At 43.6% G+C, this 17614-nt stretch overlaps 1 long non-coding RNA gene across 1 annotated transcript; it reads left to right on the forward strand.

The window, feature by feature from the left end:
• Positions 1 to 164: 164 nt before the first annotated feature.
• LOC149976910 (uncharacterized) lies at positions 165 to 16023 on the forward strand. Its single transcript, XR_016487305.1, has 2 exons — positions 165 to 10468; positions 15643 to 16023. It is a non-coding gene; the product is annotated as an uncharacterized LOC149976910 (long non-coding RNA).
• Positions 16024 to 17614: the final 1591 nt, after the last annotated feature.

Raw genomic sequence — 17614 nt, forward strand, 5'->3', positions numbered from 1 at the left:
CGCACAATTGGCCTAGCATCGTCTGGGTTAGGGAGAGCTTGGTCAGTAGGGATGTCCTTGTCTCATCGTGCACCAGCGACTCCTGTGGCGGGCTGGGCGCAGTGCGTGCTAACCAAGGTGCACGGTGTAGCCTCCGACACATTGGCTTCCGGGTTGGATTAAGAAGCAGTGTTAAGAAGCAGTGCGGCTGGTTGGGTTGTGTATCGTACGGGAGTTGTAGCGATGAGACAAGATAGTAGCTACAACAACGAAATTGGGGAGAAAAAGGGGTAAAAATTAAAAAATAAGTCAGCTCTGGGGTTAAATCTGTCATTCAGAGGAAGTGTTTGTGCATCTACTTTGGCAGACCTTTACAGTGCCTTTGGAAAGTATTGGAAAGACCTGTCTTCTGAAGAGGAGGAATCGGACCAAAGCGCAGCGTGGTAAATGTTCATGACTTTTTATTAAACAGAACACTAAAACAAAAATTACAAAGTGAATAAACGAAACCGAAACAGTCCTGTCAGTCCTGATCTGTTACACATATCTTTGTGATTGTCTCCCCCCCTTCCAGGTGTCGCCCATCTTCCCCATTATCCCCTGTGTATTTTTACCTGTGTTCTCTGTTTGTCTATACCTTTGCCCCACTAATCTGGATTAACGACCTCTGCCTGACCTGACCCTGAGCCTGCCTGCCGTCCTGTACCTTTGTCTGCCCGTGTTCAATGTAATAAACTTTTGTTACTTCGACACTGTATGCACCTGGGTCTTATCTTCAAACCTGTTAACACCTATACTTGGGGAGTTTGGCAGCGACTACATCCTCAAGTCTTCTTGGGTATGATGCTACAAGCTTGGCACACCTGTATTTGAGGAGTTTCTCCCATTCTTCTCTGCAGATCCTCTCAAACTCTGTCAGGTTGGATGGGGAGCGTTGCTGCACAGCTATTCTCAGGTCTCTCCAGAGATGTTGGATCGGGTTCAAGTCCGGGCTATGACTGTGCCACTCAAGGACATTCAGAGACTTGTCCCGAAGCCACTCCTGCATTGTCTTGGCTGTGTGCTTAGGGTCGTTGTCCTGTTGGAAGGTGAACCTTTGCCCCAGTCTGAGGTCCTGAGCGCTCTGGAGCAGGTTTTCATCAAGAATCTCTCTGCGCTTTGCTCTGTTCATCTTTGCCTCGATCCTGACTGTTCTCCCAGTCCCTACCTCTGAAAAATATCCCCACAGCATGATGCTGCCACCCACATGCTTCACCGTAGGGATGGTGCCAGGTTTCCTTCAGACGTGACGCTTGGCATTCAGGCCAAAGAGTTCAATATTAGTTTCATCAGACCAGAGAATATTGTTTCTCATGGTCTGAGAGTTGTTAAGTGCCTTTTGGAAAACACCAAGTGGGCTCTCATGTGCCTTTTACGGAGTTGTGACTTCCATCAGGTCACTCTACCATAAAGGCCTGCTTGGTGGAGTGCTGCAGAGATGATTGTTCTTCTGGAAGGTTTTCCCATCTCCACAGAGGAATTCTGGAGCCCTGTCAGAGTGACCATCGTGTTCTTGGTCACCTCCCTGACCAAGACCCTTCTCCCCCGACTGCTTAGTTTGGCCGAGCGTCCAGCTCTAGTAAGAGTCTTGGTGGTCCACAACTTCTTCCATTTAAAAATGATGATCTTGGGGACCTTCAATGCTGCAGATCTGTGCCTCGACACAATCCTGTCCCGGAGCTCTACAGACAATACTTTCGATGTCACATCATGGCTTCTTCACTGTTGATGTTGTGACTGTTGTTTTGCAGGTACTATTTAATGAAGCTGCCAGTTGAGGACTTGTGAGGTGTCTGTTTCTCAAACTAGACACTCTAATGTACTTCTCCTATTGCTCAGTTGTGCACCGGGGCCTCCCACTCCTCTCTCCATTCTGGTTAGAGCCAGTTTGCACTGTTCTGTAAAGGGAGTAGTACACAGCCTTGTACAAGATCTTCAGTTTCTTGGCAATTTCTCTCATGGAATAGCCTTCATTTCTCAGAACAAGAATAGACTGACGAGTTTCGGAAGAAAGTTATTTGTTTCTGGCCATTTTGAGCCTGTAATCGAACCCACATATGCTGATGCTCTAGATACTAGTTTAAAATAAAGAAGGCCAGTTTGTTGCTTCTTTAAATCAGAACAACAGTTTTCAGCTATGCTAACATAATTGCAAAATGGTTTTCTAATGATCAGTTATCCTTTTAAAATGATAAACTTGGATTATCTAATGCAACAAGCCATTGGAACACAGTAGTGATGGTTGCTGATAATGGGCCTCTGTAGTTATTCCATTAAAAATCTGCGGTTTCCAGCTACAATAGTCATTCACAACATTAACAATGTCTACACTGTATTTCTGATCAATTTGATGTTATTTTAATGGACAGAAAATGTGCTTATCTTTCAAAAACGAGGACATTTCTAAGTGACCCTAAACTTTTGAACGGTAGTGTATGTAAACAAGGTATTTCTGTTTTTTATTTTTAATACATTTGCAAAAATGTCTTTGTCATACTTTGTCATTATGGGCTATTGTGTGTAGATTGCTGAGGATTTTTTAAATAACATGTAATCCATTTTAGAATAAAGCTGTAACGTAACAAAATGTGGAAAAAGTCAAGGGGTCTGAATACCTTCCGAAGTCAATGTGTCTACATTCAGCTGAGTGTGTGATTTCATCCACAGATTTACACTGCTAAATGTATGTATACCCAGTAGGTTTGGGAGCAGTCTTTTAATGTTTTCTGTGCATGATGAACAGTGGTTGCAGATACAATTGCTGCCATTTTTACATTGATACAATAAAAAGAAATCATGACAAATCATGACATTTGTCACCTGTAGCCCTAGTTCCCCTAACAGAACACGACCCCTAATGTCTTTGACGAAAGTCTTCTGATTGCTCGAACCTCTATCCTATCACACATCTAAGCGATTTCTGCAGCATTGTTTTGTACATCCTGTACAGACTGTGTTTACCCCTAGCTGATGGACGACTGCGTGGCTAGAATGTTCCAGGATGAAGAACGCATGTTTTTTTTCTTCTAAGAATGTACTCAATCATCATAGTCCACACGCGTCACAATGACTATGTCCCCAGCACTCTAAGTGAAAAACAATATTTAAGATGGTGAGTCATGATACTTCCCATTAAAACAAGGTACCACCTCTAATCACAGCAACAGGCTCCTCCTTATAAGCTAATGTTGATGTTCATGCTCTCCAGACCACCAAGGTGTCACACTGAGCCACACAGCCTTATATAGAAGACATATTGAATACTTTTTCTGCAATCAGTGCATTAGGGTAACTAACACTGTGAGGGTAAAGGCTAGCTAGCTGTCTGTATGAGCTTAAATAGAGAGTGGCTGGTGAATTCAGTTCAATCATCTTGTCTGAGTGTGCCTGAGACTAATGCTGGAGTCACTGGAGGATCTGAAAAGTTTAGAAACTGATAGCCTTTAGTGTGAGTGTCTTTCGATTCCCATAAAGCCACGACATGGGGGCATGAATGATTGACGTTGTAATGTCAGTTTGTGGGATGCAGGGGTATAGAGGACAGGGAACATTACACGTCCCATGTTCTTTCTGAAGGTAGAGTTACCTATCAAACAACCTGGTGCATTGTTTCACAAGGAAACAGCAGAGGGGTTGAAGCCTCTGTTTTAATAAAGAGGGAGAAAGTCGGCAGGTCTATTATGGTTCAAGTCTGTTCTAATAAAGAGGGAAAGAGTCGGCAGGTCTATTATGGTTCAAGTCATAAAGAGGGAAAGAGTCGGTAGGTCTATTATGGTTCAAGTCATAAAGAGGGAAAGAGTCGGCAGGTCTATTATGGTTCAAGTCATAAAGAGGGAAAGAGTCGGTAGGTCTATTATGGTTCAAGTCATAAAGAGGGAAAGAGTCGGCAGGTCTATTATGGTTCAAGTCATAAAGAGGGAAAGAGTCGGTAGGTCTATTATGGTTCAAGTCATAAAGAGGGAGAGAGTCGGCAGGTCTATTATGGTTCAAGTCATAAAGAGGGAAAGAATCTGCAGGTCTATTATGGTTCAAGTCATAAAGAGGGAAAGAGTCGGTAGGTCTATTATGGTTCAAGTCATAAAGAGGGAAAGAGTCGGCAGGTCTATTATGGTTCAAGTCATAAAGAGGGAAAGAGTCGGTAGGTCTATTATGGTTCAAGTCATAAAGAGGGAGAGAGTCGGCAGGTCTATTATGGTTCAAGTCATAAAGATGGAAAGAGTCGGCAGGTCTATTATGGTTCAAGTCTGTTTTAATAAAGAGGGAGAGAGTCGGCAGGTCTATTATGGTTCAAGTCATAAAGAGGGAGAGAGTCGGTAGGTCTATTATGGTTCAAGTCATAAAGAGGGAAAGAGTCGGTAGGTCTATTATGGTTCAAATCATAAAGAGGGAGAGAGTCGGTAGGTCTATTATGGTTCAAGTCATAAAGAGGGAAAGAGTCGGTAGGTCTATTATGGTTCAAGTCATAAAGAGGGAGAGAGTCGGCAGGTCTATTATGGTTCAAGTCATAAAGAGGGAGAGAGTCGGTAGGTCTATTATGGTTCAAGTCATAAAGAGGGAAAGAGTCGGTAGGTCTATTATGGTTCAAGTCATAAAGAGGGAGAGAGTCGGCAGGTCTATTATGGTTCAAGTCATAAAGAGGGAGAGAGTCGGTAGGTCTATTATGGTTCAAGTCATAAAGAGGGAGAGAGTCGGTAGGTCTATTATGGTTCAAATCATAAAGAGGGAAAGAGTCGGTAGGTCTATCTATTATGGTTCAAGTCATAAAGAGGGAGAGAGTCGGTAGGTCTATTATGGTTCAAGTCATAAAGAGGGAAAGAGTCGGCAGGTCTATTATGGTTCAAGTCATAAAGAGGGAAAGAGTCGGCAGGTCTATTATGGTTCAAGTCATAAAGAGGGAGAGAGTCGGCAGGTCTATTATGGTTCAAGTCATAAAGAGGGAGAGAGTCGACAGGTCTATTATGGTTCAAGTCATAAAGAGGGAGAGAGTCGGCAGGTCTATTATGGTTCAAGTCATAAAGAGGGAGAGAGTCGGCAGGTCTATTATGGTTCAAGTCATAAAGAGGGAGAGAGTCGGTAGGTCTATTATGGTTCAAGTCATAAAGAGGGAAAGAGTCTGTAGGTCTGTTATGGTTCAAGTCATAAAGAGGGAAAGAGTCGGCATGTCTATTATGGTTCAAGTCTGTTCTAATAGAGGGAGAGAGTCGGCAGGTCTATTATGGTTCAAGTCTGTTCTAATAGAGGGAGAGGGACATGTTTGTGGAAAATGTTTTGCTAGGCCTGTTGGACAATACTTAATGCTGAAATGGTGACAGCTGGTCATACCTCCCTGCTGGCTTTCAGAACGCCATAATTCAAACAGCCTGTTCCAAACGAAAAACATTCAATCACTCTTTTTTATGAAACTATATCTTTTTTCTCAGGAAAGACAGGTTCCCGTATCCACTCTCAAGTGACAACAACATTATGGTGGATTTAACATTAACAGACCCATGTTGTATAGACAGACACACGCACATAGAAAAGACAGACGAGATGTTGCAAACAGACGCAGTAAATCTATAACACCATTGTTGCCAGATAGTTTTGGTCACCTGTTTAAGAACTTGGCATCACAGATTGTTGAATATGACTATCCCTCTCCAACAGGAAGCACACCGAGTCCAAAGCATACCCCTTCTGCACAGATGCCCCTTGATTGAATAACTTTATCATGTGATAATGGGGTAGATCAACACATAAAATGGGAGTGTGCCATGTCTTCTCAGCCAAGGCATTGTGCTCTGTAAGTTATCACGTGAGGCAGGCAAACAAGACCTTTCTTCCTGCCTTTGTCCCTTTGGAATGCCGTGTGTTTCAGCCTGGCCTCAGAACCATACGAAATATACTTGACGTATTTCTGAGCACCTCCAAGACGTATGATATCTACAAATGGTCTAGTTACTTTAGACAGAAACAAAGGTAATAATCTTAACCCAATTCACCTAACCTGTTACGCAAATTCTCCTAACCTTTGTCATTTTAGTTCTCCTAACATTTGTCGTTAGTTCTCCTAAACCGCAGAAGTAAATCCTCCCAGTAATTATCCTTTGTTGTTACAGCGCAACAAGCAACCTGGTCTCAGATAAAGACGTGCAATACTGTACATCCTCTAAGATGTATAATAAGTTCCAATGCTATTTTACGACCCGGTGAGACATATAATACTATACGTCCTCTAATTCGTATGATAATTGTTATGACCGCTATTCCATTCATAATGTAACCTTATGTAATGTAACATATCATAGTGTGATACGTACAGAATAGTACGAATTGCCCTCAGACCACAGTGCGTGGTTTTGTTCATGTGTTACTGCTACTGCATCACCAGCCCTCTGAGAGACAGAGAGAGTGAGAGAGCATTGTTTCACAGCTGACTTACTGGCACTTGTTATTGAGACAACTGTGTTGACAACTTTGAAGCCGACACGACACGCTTGTGTGGTCCGGAAGGAAGTGTGCTGGTTGGAGTCCATGCCATGTGGCTGCTTTAGAATCAATGATGAAAAATGTGTAGTTGGCTATGTTTGAATGCTCTTTTGTGGGTTGGGAGAAGTTGTATTTTTTGTGGGTTGGGAGAAGTATTTTCCCACACAAGATCTATTGTACTTTCTCTCTGCCTCTCAGGTCGTTTCATAGAGACGGATGGCAAATGCGGGAATATCAAATGGGAATAGGATTTCTTTAACCTATTTTTGCCCTCACAGGCCTCACCTGTTACCACCGTATTGCACCGGTCACTCAAACAATACCACTATGAGGAAGATAAGCATAATGGTGTACTGGCTTACGTTATGGAGCTGAAGGACCACCTGGACACTGGTGGAACAGTTGTAAGAGGAGCGCACCGTGTCTACCCAATGAGAGACAGCTCTTCTTTCAGCAGGTGTTCTTAAAGCACACACTTTGGACCAATCCGACCTCATCTGTTCCTTTTCTAATGATTGAGACGCAGTGGAACGCCCTGGTAGAAAATTGCTAGAGCTAATCATGAAACCACCACAGGGAGTAAAGGAGGTGTCAGCCACACATCTATTACTGGTTCTAAGGAGACAAGGACACAGATGGTTCCTCTCTGAAGCCAGGGGATGTGTGTTCACCTGTCTTCATCCTGAATCCTAATGGCCAGTCTGCTATGACCTAGCTGTTTCTGACTGAAATGATAAACAACAATCTTCTTCCCAATTTCAGTATGGGGGAATCATTTTTGTTTAGACAAATTGTGTAAATTGTTAGTACCTTTTCCTCAGACTGGTGCGTTGGTGAGTGGACCTTCAGGAAGTGATACAGCTCGCTGTGTAGCCTAACGAGTGACTCATACCTCTGTCTACCATCATCTGAATATCCTCACTCCAAACAAACAGAACTGACCATTAAAGGGGATTACTACAGTATCCTGACAAATCCCCAAAGATGAACAGTGATATTAGACAGTTCGTACCAAGACCTTGACTCACACCACTATTAACCTCCTAAGAGAGTCTTAGTGATGACGTACAGTATGACTCACCATGTTCTCCTCTCTGTCTGTGACTCTAAAAAAGGCAGGGAATTTTCTCAGCAGTGTTTCTCAGTGACCTGCCCTTCCCAGTCACTAACACTAAGTGTTCCTGCTGCTGTCCCGTGCTCTGAGCATGTAGAGCCTGACACGAACCCTCTGTTCCCCCTCTGGATGCCTCACACATGACCACCACCAACCTCTTCCAGGAGAGGAGGGGGGAGAGGAGAGGGGGAGGAAGGGAGGAAGGAGGGGAGGGCGAAGAACCGCCCTGAGGTCTCCTGGAAACATCATGAGTCACAGAATTATGTTTATGAATCATCTGATCCAGTGTCCCAAAGTCCCAAATTACACTCGGCCTCCAACTTCTCTCAACTCTCTCTCTCTCTCTCTCTCTCTACCTCTATTCCATACACGCTCAGGCTCACGCACCACTACCAACACATAATTTTTGCACATTCTCACTTTCTCCTGTTTTCCCTTTTACATCCCCTCTGTTGCCATCCTAACAGTATGTTTATATGCACACTAATAATCCAATATTAAACTGATAATGGCAGTAGGCCGAGTATGGTCAGCTTATCTGCTTATCTTAATTGGCGTAAGGTAAAAATCGAAATAAGCGTACACCAATTGAACCACCTGGTTTTCTGAATAATCTTTGGAAATTATTAGGAGATGTAAAGAGCTTCATCGGCGTTCCAGCGGTGTAATTGATCTGCGCGTGCCAGCGCTGATAGCACAAGCCTCCCTCTTATGCGCAAATGAACTGAGTTCTGAAAAACTAAAAGTATTTTCACATACAAACTTTATATGTCCGAACTTCCAATAATAACATGTTCACTGTGGTAGAACGTTTATTTTGATTGTCCCATCAGGTAGCCTGATTTCAGATGTGTCCATGTAAACAGGTTTATTAAGGAAATCATTATTCTTGCAGAGCATGTAAACACTTTAACAAACTATTATATTAATCTGACTACCCAAAACAATCATATTATTGTGTTCATGTAACCGTGCTCAGTAGTCACTATGGACTTAGGAAGTGATTGAATAGTGTGTGCATGTGTGTGTGAATGTGTGTGTGTGTGTGTGTGTGTGTGTGTGTGTGTGTGTGTGTGTGTGCATGTGTACTTGTTTCTTCATAAGCCAGTGACAGTGATAAAGTTTAAATAGAGTTCAATCGGGATATGCACAGAGCACCATCTAACACCCTCTAACACCATCTAACACCATCTAGCACCATCTAACACCATCTAGCACCATCTAACACATCTTGCACCATCTAGCACCATCTAACACTATCTAACTGGCCACATAGGCAGTGGGCCCAGTTCCATAGAGATACCTCACTGTGTTGTTGGCTGACGTTCTATCAATCTGCTTTAACTCATCTTGGCAGGGGAGAGGACTTTCTCCTCTGACACCTCTATGGACCATGTCCCAGTCAAACAACTAGAGGGCAGAGGAACATACTTAAGATAATGGGCAGGCAGCAACTGTTCCGAATGTTGTGATCCAGTCTCTCTGAATGAGGCAAAGTAACAACCAGCAGTAAAGGTTGCCTGACCCCTGACCCTGTGACATCTGATAGAGCTGGTGAGAGAGCGACCTGAAACGTCCTGTAAAGAAGAGATTTCTTCCCTCCTTCCTCTCCTCCTCTGCTTGCTGATTCTCCCACTATTCTTCTCTTTCTCCTCCTACATTCTCCACCAACTATCACCTCTGGAGTTGTGTTGTGCAGTGAAAACAACTCTCCTCATTTGCTGCACGTCTGATTTATTTTAGTGATTTGGCACGGGCCTCTGCATGCGTTTTGCCTGGCCACGGGAGTTGTCATTGCCTAGTTCCCCCCATCACAACCCCACCCACCCCTGCTCTACCCAGGGACTGGAACAGCCCGGAACATCTGAGTGAGTCCACCAAGAGGCTTGTGGTGTGTATGTGCGATCCGGGTTGCCATGGGTAACAAAGCATAGTGTAGGAATCTCAGAGGAGCTGTCACCATGGGTACGTCCTGCTGTGTGTGGACCCAGGACCTTCATCATGTTCTGGCTCTGTAGACCAGGCCAGGTCAGTCCAATACCCAGGGAGTGAGGTAACTCTGGGACTCTGGGAAGCACATGCCTTGTAATAACCCCTCTGACGTGAGCTGAGCTGAGAGCTGGAGGGGTTACCTCAGCCTGCCTGGGTCCAGGGCCAGATGGAGGGATCTATGTACTGTATGATGTGACCGCCCAGGGAGGATCAGAGAGAGAGAGAGAGGTGAAGAGTCGTGAGATCTCACCATCTGGATGGAGAAATTAAGATGGATTTAGATGTAGATAGTTGGTTCATATCCAAGTACAATAGCTATATCTCCTCCATATAGATACTGTGCACACAGTAATACACTGTATACATAAGCCCCATTGTCATGTCTGAAGGTTCCCCCTAAGCCGGCCAGCATGCAACATAGCCAAGAAGAGTTTACTTCCACAATAATACTGTTGCGGATTGCTACCTCCCTAATTCGAATTCCCAGTTCTACAGAAGTCCCTTGCTCTGAATGTTTTAGAAGAAATCACTGATCAATGTCCTGGCAGTCAGACTGAGAAAGCAGAGAGAGCTTTGATTCTCATGGTCTGCCCTGATTTGACTTCAGCCTCCTTAAACAAGTTCCTCTCTTCCTTCAAATGTAATTGCTTCCATCTCTCTCAGTTTTGGTGCAGGCCGTGCCTACTTCGTCGGAATGGGATGAGGAGAGAAGACTTAGGATGAGAGCTGGGTAAAGAGAGGAGAGGAGAGAGGGAGGGTGGGGTCACTTGCCTCTTTTTTTTGTGGATACATCCCTCTCCCAGCTCTCAAAGCACATGAGACTGCTGTGGAGAGAGACCTCTTACTGTGAACTGAAAACGCCCTCTCTCTCTCACTGTGAGTATGAGTAAGGTTTTCCCATTTTCTTGTTTCAGGAAATACACTTCTCTATTTACATGGCTACACCAACAGAGTTGAGGGATGTCCCAAGAACGTTATATACCACAACCTTTTTAAATGCAGTGAAACTCGCCGCCAAATACTGAGGTTGACAAAAAATAAATATACAAAGTAAATGAAACATGTGTGAGAAGAGAAGCTGAGACAGTTTCTCAAATGTTCTGTAAGGGCCCTTCAGATGTGAAAGGGAGAGTGTTTGATTCAAAACATATTGCAGGGGATCAAGTAAATCATGCTCTCTGCCGTAAAATGTGTGAGGAGGTTCTTCCTCATTTTGATTGTGAGAAACATTCTGTGAAACCTTGCGGGTTCATGTGAAAATGATATACTGTATATTTTTGTTCTAATTCTTTAGAAGTGTTTCAAAATGGTTATATGCGGAGGGAAATGGTTCTACCAAGAACCGCTTTCATCTGAATAACCCTTTTTGGAAGACAAGGTTCTTTGTAAGGCAAAGAGTTCTACCTAGAATCTGAATTAGCTTTTTTATTGTCATTTCCTTTATTTGAAATAGTGCCTGGGCGTTCGTGTTTATCTCAGTGTTTAAACTTTAACATCAGGAGTTTTAATAATCTGATCAATTTCAATTGTTTTAAAATGTACCTACTGTATATACTTGTGCATGTGATTTGTGCAAAGGTTCCCTTAATCATTCTACATATACATGACTGACATAGTTGATATCTTTGCCATGATTTCTGTATTTTAAATTAGTATAGAAGGGAGTATGAGCGGACCTGCAGTGTATTGTATGGTACACAGCAAATTGACCAGTTTTTTACCTAGTGTTGATTTTTCAGTGTAACATTTCTAGTGTTGATTCAGGAGTTAAATGAACTCAACACCCAGTGGTGTAAAATAACATCAGTGTTGGTGTTAATAACCAGACTTGAGTATGATTGTGTCATTTTTACTCTATGTAGAGGGAAGACGCCCATCATTTCTAAACTAACACAATCTGTTAGTTGTTGGCCCAACCCGTTACTGACATAGCTGTTCCAGTTTAGTTGATTTAGGTAGTCTCATTGGTCAATGTTCCATACCCTGGCAGTCATTCTGAATGCAGGTTGCAGATGATCAACGTTCCAATTGTTGTACAGTGAGGGAAAAAGTATTTGATCCCCTGCTGATTTTGTACGTTTGCCCACTGACAAAGACATTATCAGTCTATAATTTTAATGGTAGGTTTATTTGAACAGTGAGAGACAGAACAACAACAACAAAAAATCCAGAAAAACGCATGTCAAAAATGTTATAAATTGATTTGTATTTTAATGGGGGACATAAGTATTTGACCCCTCTGCAAAACATGACTTAGTACTTGGTGGCAAAACCCTTGTTGGAATCACAGAGGTCAGACGTTTCTTGTAGTTGGCCACCAGGTTTTCACACGTCTCAGGAGGGATTTTGTCCCACTCCTCTTTGCAGATCTTTTCCAAGTAATTAAGGTTTCGAGGCTGATGTTTGGCAACTCGAACCTTCAGCTCCCTCCACAGATTTTCTATGGGATCAAGGTCTGGAGGCTGGCTAGGCCACTCCAGGACCTTAATGTGCTTCTTCTTGAGCCACTCCTTTGTTGCCATGGCCGTGTGTTTTGGGTCATTGTCATGCTGGAATACCAATCCACGACCCATTTTCAATGCCCTGGCTGAGAGGAGGTTCTCACCCAAGATTTGACGGTACATGGCCCCGTCCATCGTTCCTTTGATGCTGTGAAGTTGTCCTGTCCCCTTAGCATAAAAACACCCCCAAAGCATAATGTTTCCACCTACATGTTTGACAGTGGGGATGGTGTTCTTGGGGTCATAGGCAGCATTCCTCCTCCTCCAAACACGGCGAGTTGAGTTGATGCCAAAGAGCTCCATTTTGGTCTCATCTGACCACAACACTTTCACCCAGTTGTCCTCTGAATCATTCAGATGTTCATTGGCAAACTTCAGACGGGCATGTATATGTGCTTTCTTGAGCAGGGGGACTTCACGGGCGCTGCAGGATTTCAGTCCTTCACGGCATAGTGTGTTACCAATAGTTTTCTTGGTGACTATGGTCCCAGCTGCCTTGAGATCATTAACAAGATCCTCCCGTGTAGTTCTGGGCTGATTCCTCACCGTTCTCATGATCATTGCAACGCCACGAGGTGAGAGGTTGACAGTTCTTTTGTGTTTCTTCCATTTGTTTTCTTGGTGACTATGGTCCCAGCTGCCTTGAGATCATTAACAAGATCCTCCCGTGTAGTTCTGGGCTGATTCCTCACCGTTCTCATGATCATTGCAACCCCACGAGGTGAGAGGTTGACAGTTCTTTTGTGTTTCTTCCATTTGCGAATAATCGCACCAACTGTTGTCCCCTTCTCACCAAGCTGCTTGGTGATGGTCTTGTAGCCCATTCCAGCCTTGTGTAGGTCTTGTCCCTGACATCCTTGGAGAGCTCTTTGGTCTTGGCCATGGTGGAGAGTTTGGAATCTGATTGATCGATTGCTTCTGTGGACAGGTGTCTTTTATACAGGTAACAAAATGAGATTAGGAGCACTCCCTTTAAGTGTGCTCCTAATCTCAGCTCGTTACCTGTATAAAAGACACCTGGGAGCTAGAAATCTTTCTGATTGTGAGGGAGTCAAATACTTATTTCCCTCATTAAAATGCAAATAAATTTGCAGGGGATCAGCAGGGGATCAAATGCTTTTTTCCCTCACTGTATATCCTCACTCTGGCTTGACTCCAATAGGAATTACAAATCACTTTGCAAGCAAGCATGATATGACTTGCAGGCCTGATATGGCCTGTAAACCAGGAGTGTCCTAACACCACTGTGTTAGGATATAACTAGGCCCTCAAAGAAATGCTTTATGATATGTGTAATGTATTGTCATGAAGAGTTACATTTTAAAGGATAATAAGGCTGGTGCGACCACTCATAGAGGGTTCTAGGAAGAACCTTTCAAATATAAAAAGGGTTATTGGTAGAACCATTCACCCTCTGCAAAGGGTTCTACCTAGCACCAAAAAGGGTTCTACCTACAGTGCCTTGCGAAAGTATTCGGCCCCCTTGAACTTTGCGACCTTTTGCCACATTTCTGGCTTCAAACATAAAGATATAAAACTGTATTTTTTTGTGAAGAATCAACAACAAGTGGGACACAATCATGAAGTGGAACGACATTTATTGGATATTTCAAACTTTTTTAACAAATCAAAAACTGAAAAAATGGGCGTTCAAAATTATTCAGCCCCTTTACTTTCAGTGCAGCAAACTCTCTCCAGAAGTTCAGTGAGGATCTCTGAATGATCCAATGTTGACCTAAATGACTAATGATGATAAATACAATCCACCTGTGTGTAATCAAGTCTCCGTATAAATGCACCTGCACTGTGATAGTCTCAGAGGTCCGTCAAAAGCGCAGAGAGCATCATGAAGAACAAGGAACACACCAGGCAAGTCCGAGATACTGTTGTGAAGAAGTTTAAAGCCGGATTTGGATACAAAAAGATTTCCCAAGCTTTAAACATCCCAAGGAGCACTGTGCAAGCGATAATAATGAAATGGAAGGAGTATCAGACCACTGCAAATCTACCAAGACCTGGCCGTCCCTCTAAACTTTCAGCTCATACAAGGAGAAGACTGATCAGAGATGCAGCCAAGAGGCCCATGATCACTCTGGATGAACTGCAGAGATCTACAGCTGAGGTGGGAGACTCTGTCCATAGAACAGCAATCAGTCGTATATTGCACAAATCTGGCCTTTATGGAAGAGTGGCAAGAAGAAAGCCATTTCTTAAAGATATCCATAAAAAGTGTTGTTTAAAGTTTGCCACAAGCCACCTGGGAGACACACCAAACATGTGGAAGAAGGTGCTCTGGTCAGATGAAACCAAAATTGAACTTTTTGGCAACAATGCAAAACGTTATGTTTGGCGTAAAAGCAACACCCTGAACACACCATCCCCACTGTCAAACATGGTGGTGGCAGCATCATGGTTTGGGCCTGCTTTTCTTCAGCAGGGACAGGGAAGATGGTTAAAATTGATGGGAAGATGGATGGAGCCAAATACAGGACCATTCTGGAAGAAAACCTGATGGAGTCTGCAAAAGACCTGAGACTGGGACAGAGATTTGTCTTCCAACAAGACAATGATCCAAAACATAAAGCAAAATCTACAATGGAATGGTTCAAAAATAAACATATCCAGGTGTTAGAATGGCCAAGTCAAAGTCCAGACCTGAATCCAATCGAGAATCTGTGGAAAGAACTGAAAACTGCTGTTCACAAATGCTCTCCATCCAACCTCACTGAGCTTGAGCTATTTTGCAAGGAGGAATGGGAAAAAATGTCAGTCTCTCGATGTGCAAAACTGATAGAGACATACCCCAAGCGACTTACAGCTGTAATCGCAGCAAAAGGTGGCGCTACAAAGTATTAACTTAAGGGGGCTGAATAATTTTGCACGCCCATTTTTTCAGTTTTTGATTTGTTAAAAAAGTTTGAAATATCCAATAAATGTCGTTCCACTTCATGATTGTGTCCCACTTGTTGTTGATTCTTCACAAAAAAATACAGTTTTATATCTTTATGTTTGAAGCCTGAAATGTGGCAAAAGGTCGCAAAGTTCAAGGAGGCCGAATACTTTCGCAAGGCACTGTAGCACCATTTTCTGAGAATGTGGTGCTGAAGTCTTACATGTAATGAAACAATAAGTAGTCAGAACTATGTCAAGGAGAAGACGAGAGACGGACGGACAGAGAGACGGGAAGGGACAGACAGACAGAACACAACGGTATGCCATTTAGCAGACACATTTATCCCGGGACTCAAACCCACTATCCTGGCGCCATGCTCTACCAACTAAGCAAGCGACGGACGGACGGACGGATGGACGGACGGACGGACGGACGGACGGACGGACGGACGGACGGACGGACGGACAGACAGACTGACTGACTGACTGACTGACTGAGATTGAGAGAGTGAAAGAGAGTACTCTGTGTACAGACTATCAGGCGCTCTTAAACCTCCATTCACTAACATCAGACAGGTGAGAAGTCTCAGTCTGAATTCCACAGGTGCTCTATACTGACTGTACTGACCTCTGTCTATCCGTCTGTCTGTGTGCCAGGTGTTCCTGCCCATCCCTCACATCAAATCAGATCTCTTTGATATGGCAGAGAAGAGGTGATACAAGGACGGCCATGGAGATGTAATCCATGTGGAGAATTTGTTCTTGAAGAGCAGAGTGAAAACCTACTGACAGCCGCTATGATTTACATAGACTCTAACCCCAGTATGACACAAGTTATCATGCACTCGTTGACTTGGTTTGATCCTTGACTGAGCTAGGCCTATCTCCGTATCACATGACTGACTGGTGACGGGCCCAAAATTCCTACCGCCTGGTGAAAAGTAGAGCCTTTGTTTGTGAGCAGACCACATGAATTTCATCATGGATGTCTGGTGTTGGTTGCATTGTTACAGTAAAAGGTTTGAGTCATTGAGAGGATGCATAGAGTACTTGTTTCCATGTCTGGGGTTAGATAGCTGCAGTCAGTAACAGATGCCTACTGATGAGGCTGGCCAGTGACTAGCACACACTTTACATTTGAGTCATTTAGCAGACGCTCTTATCCTGAGCGACTTACAGGAGCAATTAGGGTTAAGTGCCTTGCTCACGGGCACATCGGCTGATTTTTCACCTAGTCGGCTCCGGGATTCGAACCAGCAACTTTTCAGTTACTGGCCCAATGCTCTTAACCACCAGGCTACCTGCCGCCAAAACTATTGAGTACGTCCAAAACACATGAGTATGTCCAGACATCGGCCAGTGATATGAGGCCCACTAACAGCTGACTGTGTGTATGTGTGTCTATATGTACAGTTGAAGTCGGAAGTTTACATACATCTTAGCCAACTACATTTAAACTCAGTTTTTCACAATTCCTGACATTTAATCATAGGAAAACTTCCCTGTCTTAGGTCAGTTAGGATCACCACTTTATTTTAAGAATGTGAAATGTCAGAATAATAGTAGAGAGAATGATTTATTTCAGCTTTTATTTCCTTCATCACATTCCTAGTGGGTCAGAAGTTTACATACACTCAATTAGTATTTGGTAGCACTGCCTTTAAATTGGTTAACTTGGGTCAAATGTTTCGGGAAGCCTTCCACAAGCTTCCCACAATACGTTGGGTGAATTTTGGCCTATTCCTCCTGACAAAGCTGGTGTAACTGAGTTAGGTTTGTAAGGCCTCCTTGCTCGCACACGCTTTTTCAGTTCTGCCAACACATTTTCTATGGGATTGAGGACAGGGCTTTGTGATGGCCACTCCAATACCTTGACTTTGTTGTCCTTTTGCCATTTTGCCACAACTTTGGAAGTATGCTTTGGGTCATTGTCTATTTGGAAGACCCATTTGCGACCAAGCTTTAACTTCCTCACTGATGTCTTGAGTTGTTGCTTCAATATACTGCATTCACATAATTTTCCTTTCTTCATGATGCCATCTATTTTGTGAAGTGCACCAGTCCCTCCTGCAGCAAAGCACCCCCACAACATGATGCTGCCACCCCCGTGCCTCACGGTTGGGATGGTGTTCTTCTGGTTGCAAGCCTCCCCCTTTTTCCTCCAAACATAACGATGGTCATTATGGCCAAAACGTTCTATTTTTGTTTCATCAGAACAGAGGACATTTCTCCAAAAAGTAAGATCTTTGCCCCCATGTGCATTTGCAAACCGTAGAAGCCACTGCTCCAAAATAGCGGTTTTGGAGCAGTGGCTTCTTCCTTGCAGAGCGGCCTTTCAGGTTATGTCGATACAGGACTTGTTTTACTGTGGATATAGATACTTTTGTACCGGTTTCCTCCAGCATCTTCACAGGGTCCTTTGCTGTTGTTCTGGGATTGATTTGCGCTTTTCACACCAAAGTACGTTCATCTCTAGGAGACAGAACGCGTCTCTTTCCTAAGCGGTGGGATGGCTGCGTGGTCCCATGGTGTTTATACTTGCGTACAATTGTATGTACAGATGAACGTGGTACCTTCAGGTGTTTGGAAATTGCTCCCAAGGATGAACCAGACTTGGGGAGTTCTACAA

Source organism: Oncorhynchus mykiss, chromosome 16 (assembly GCF_057628025.1).
Source record: "Oncorhynchus mykiss isolate SJ-2025 chromosome 16, ASM5762802v1, whole genome shotgun sequence".
Taxonomy (NCBI): Eukaryota; Metazoa; Chordata; class Actinopteri; order Salmoniformes; family Salmonidae; genus Oncorhynchus; species Oncorhynchus mykiss.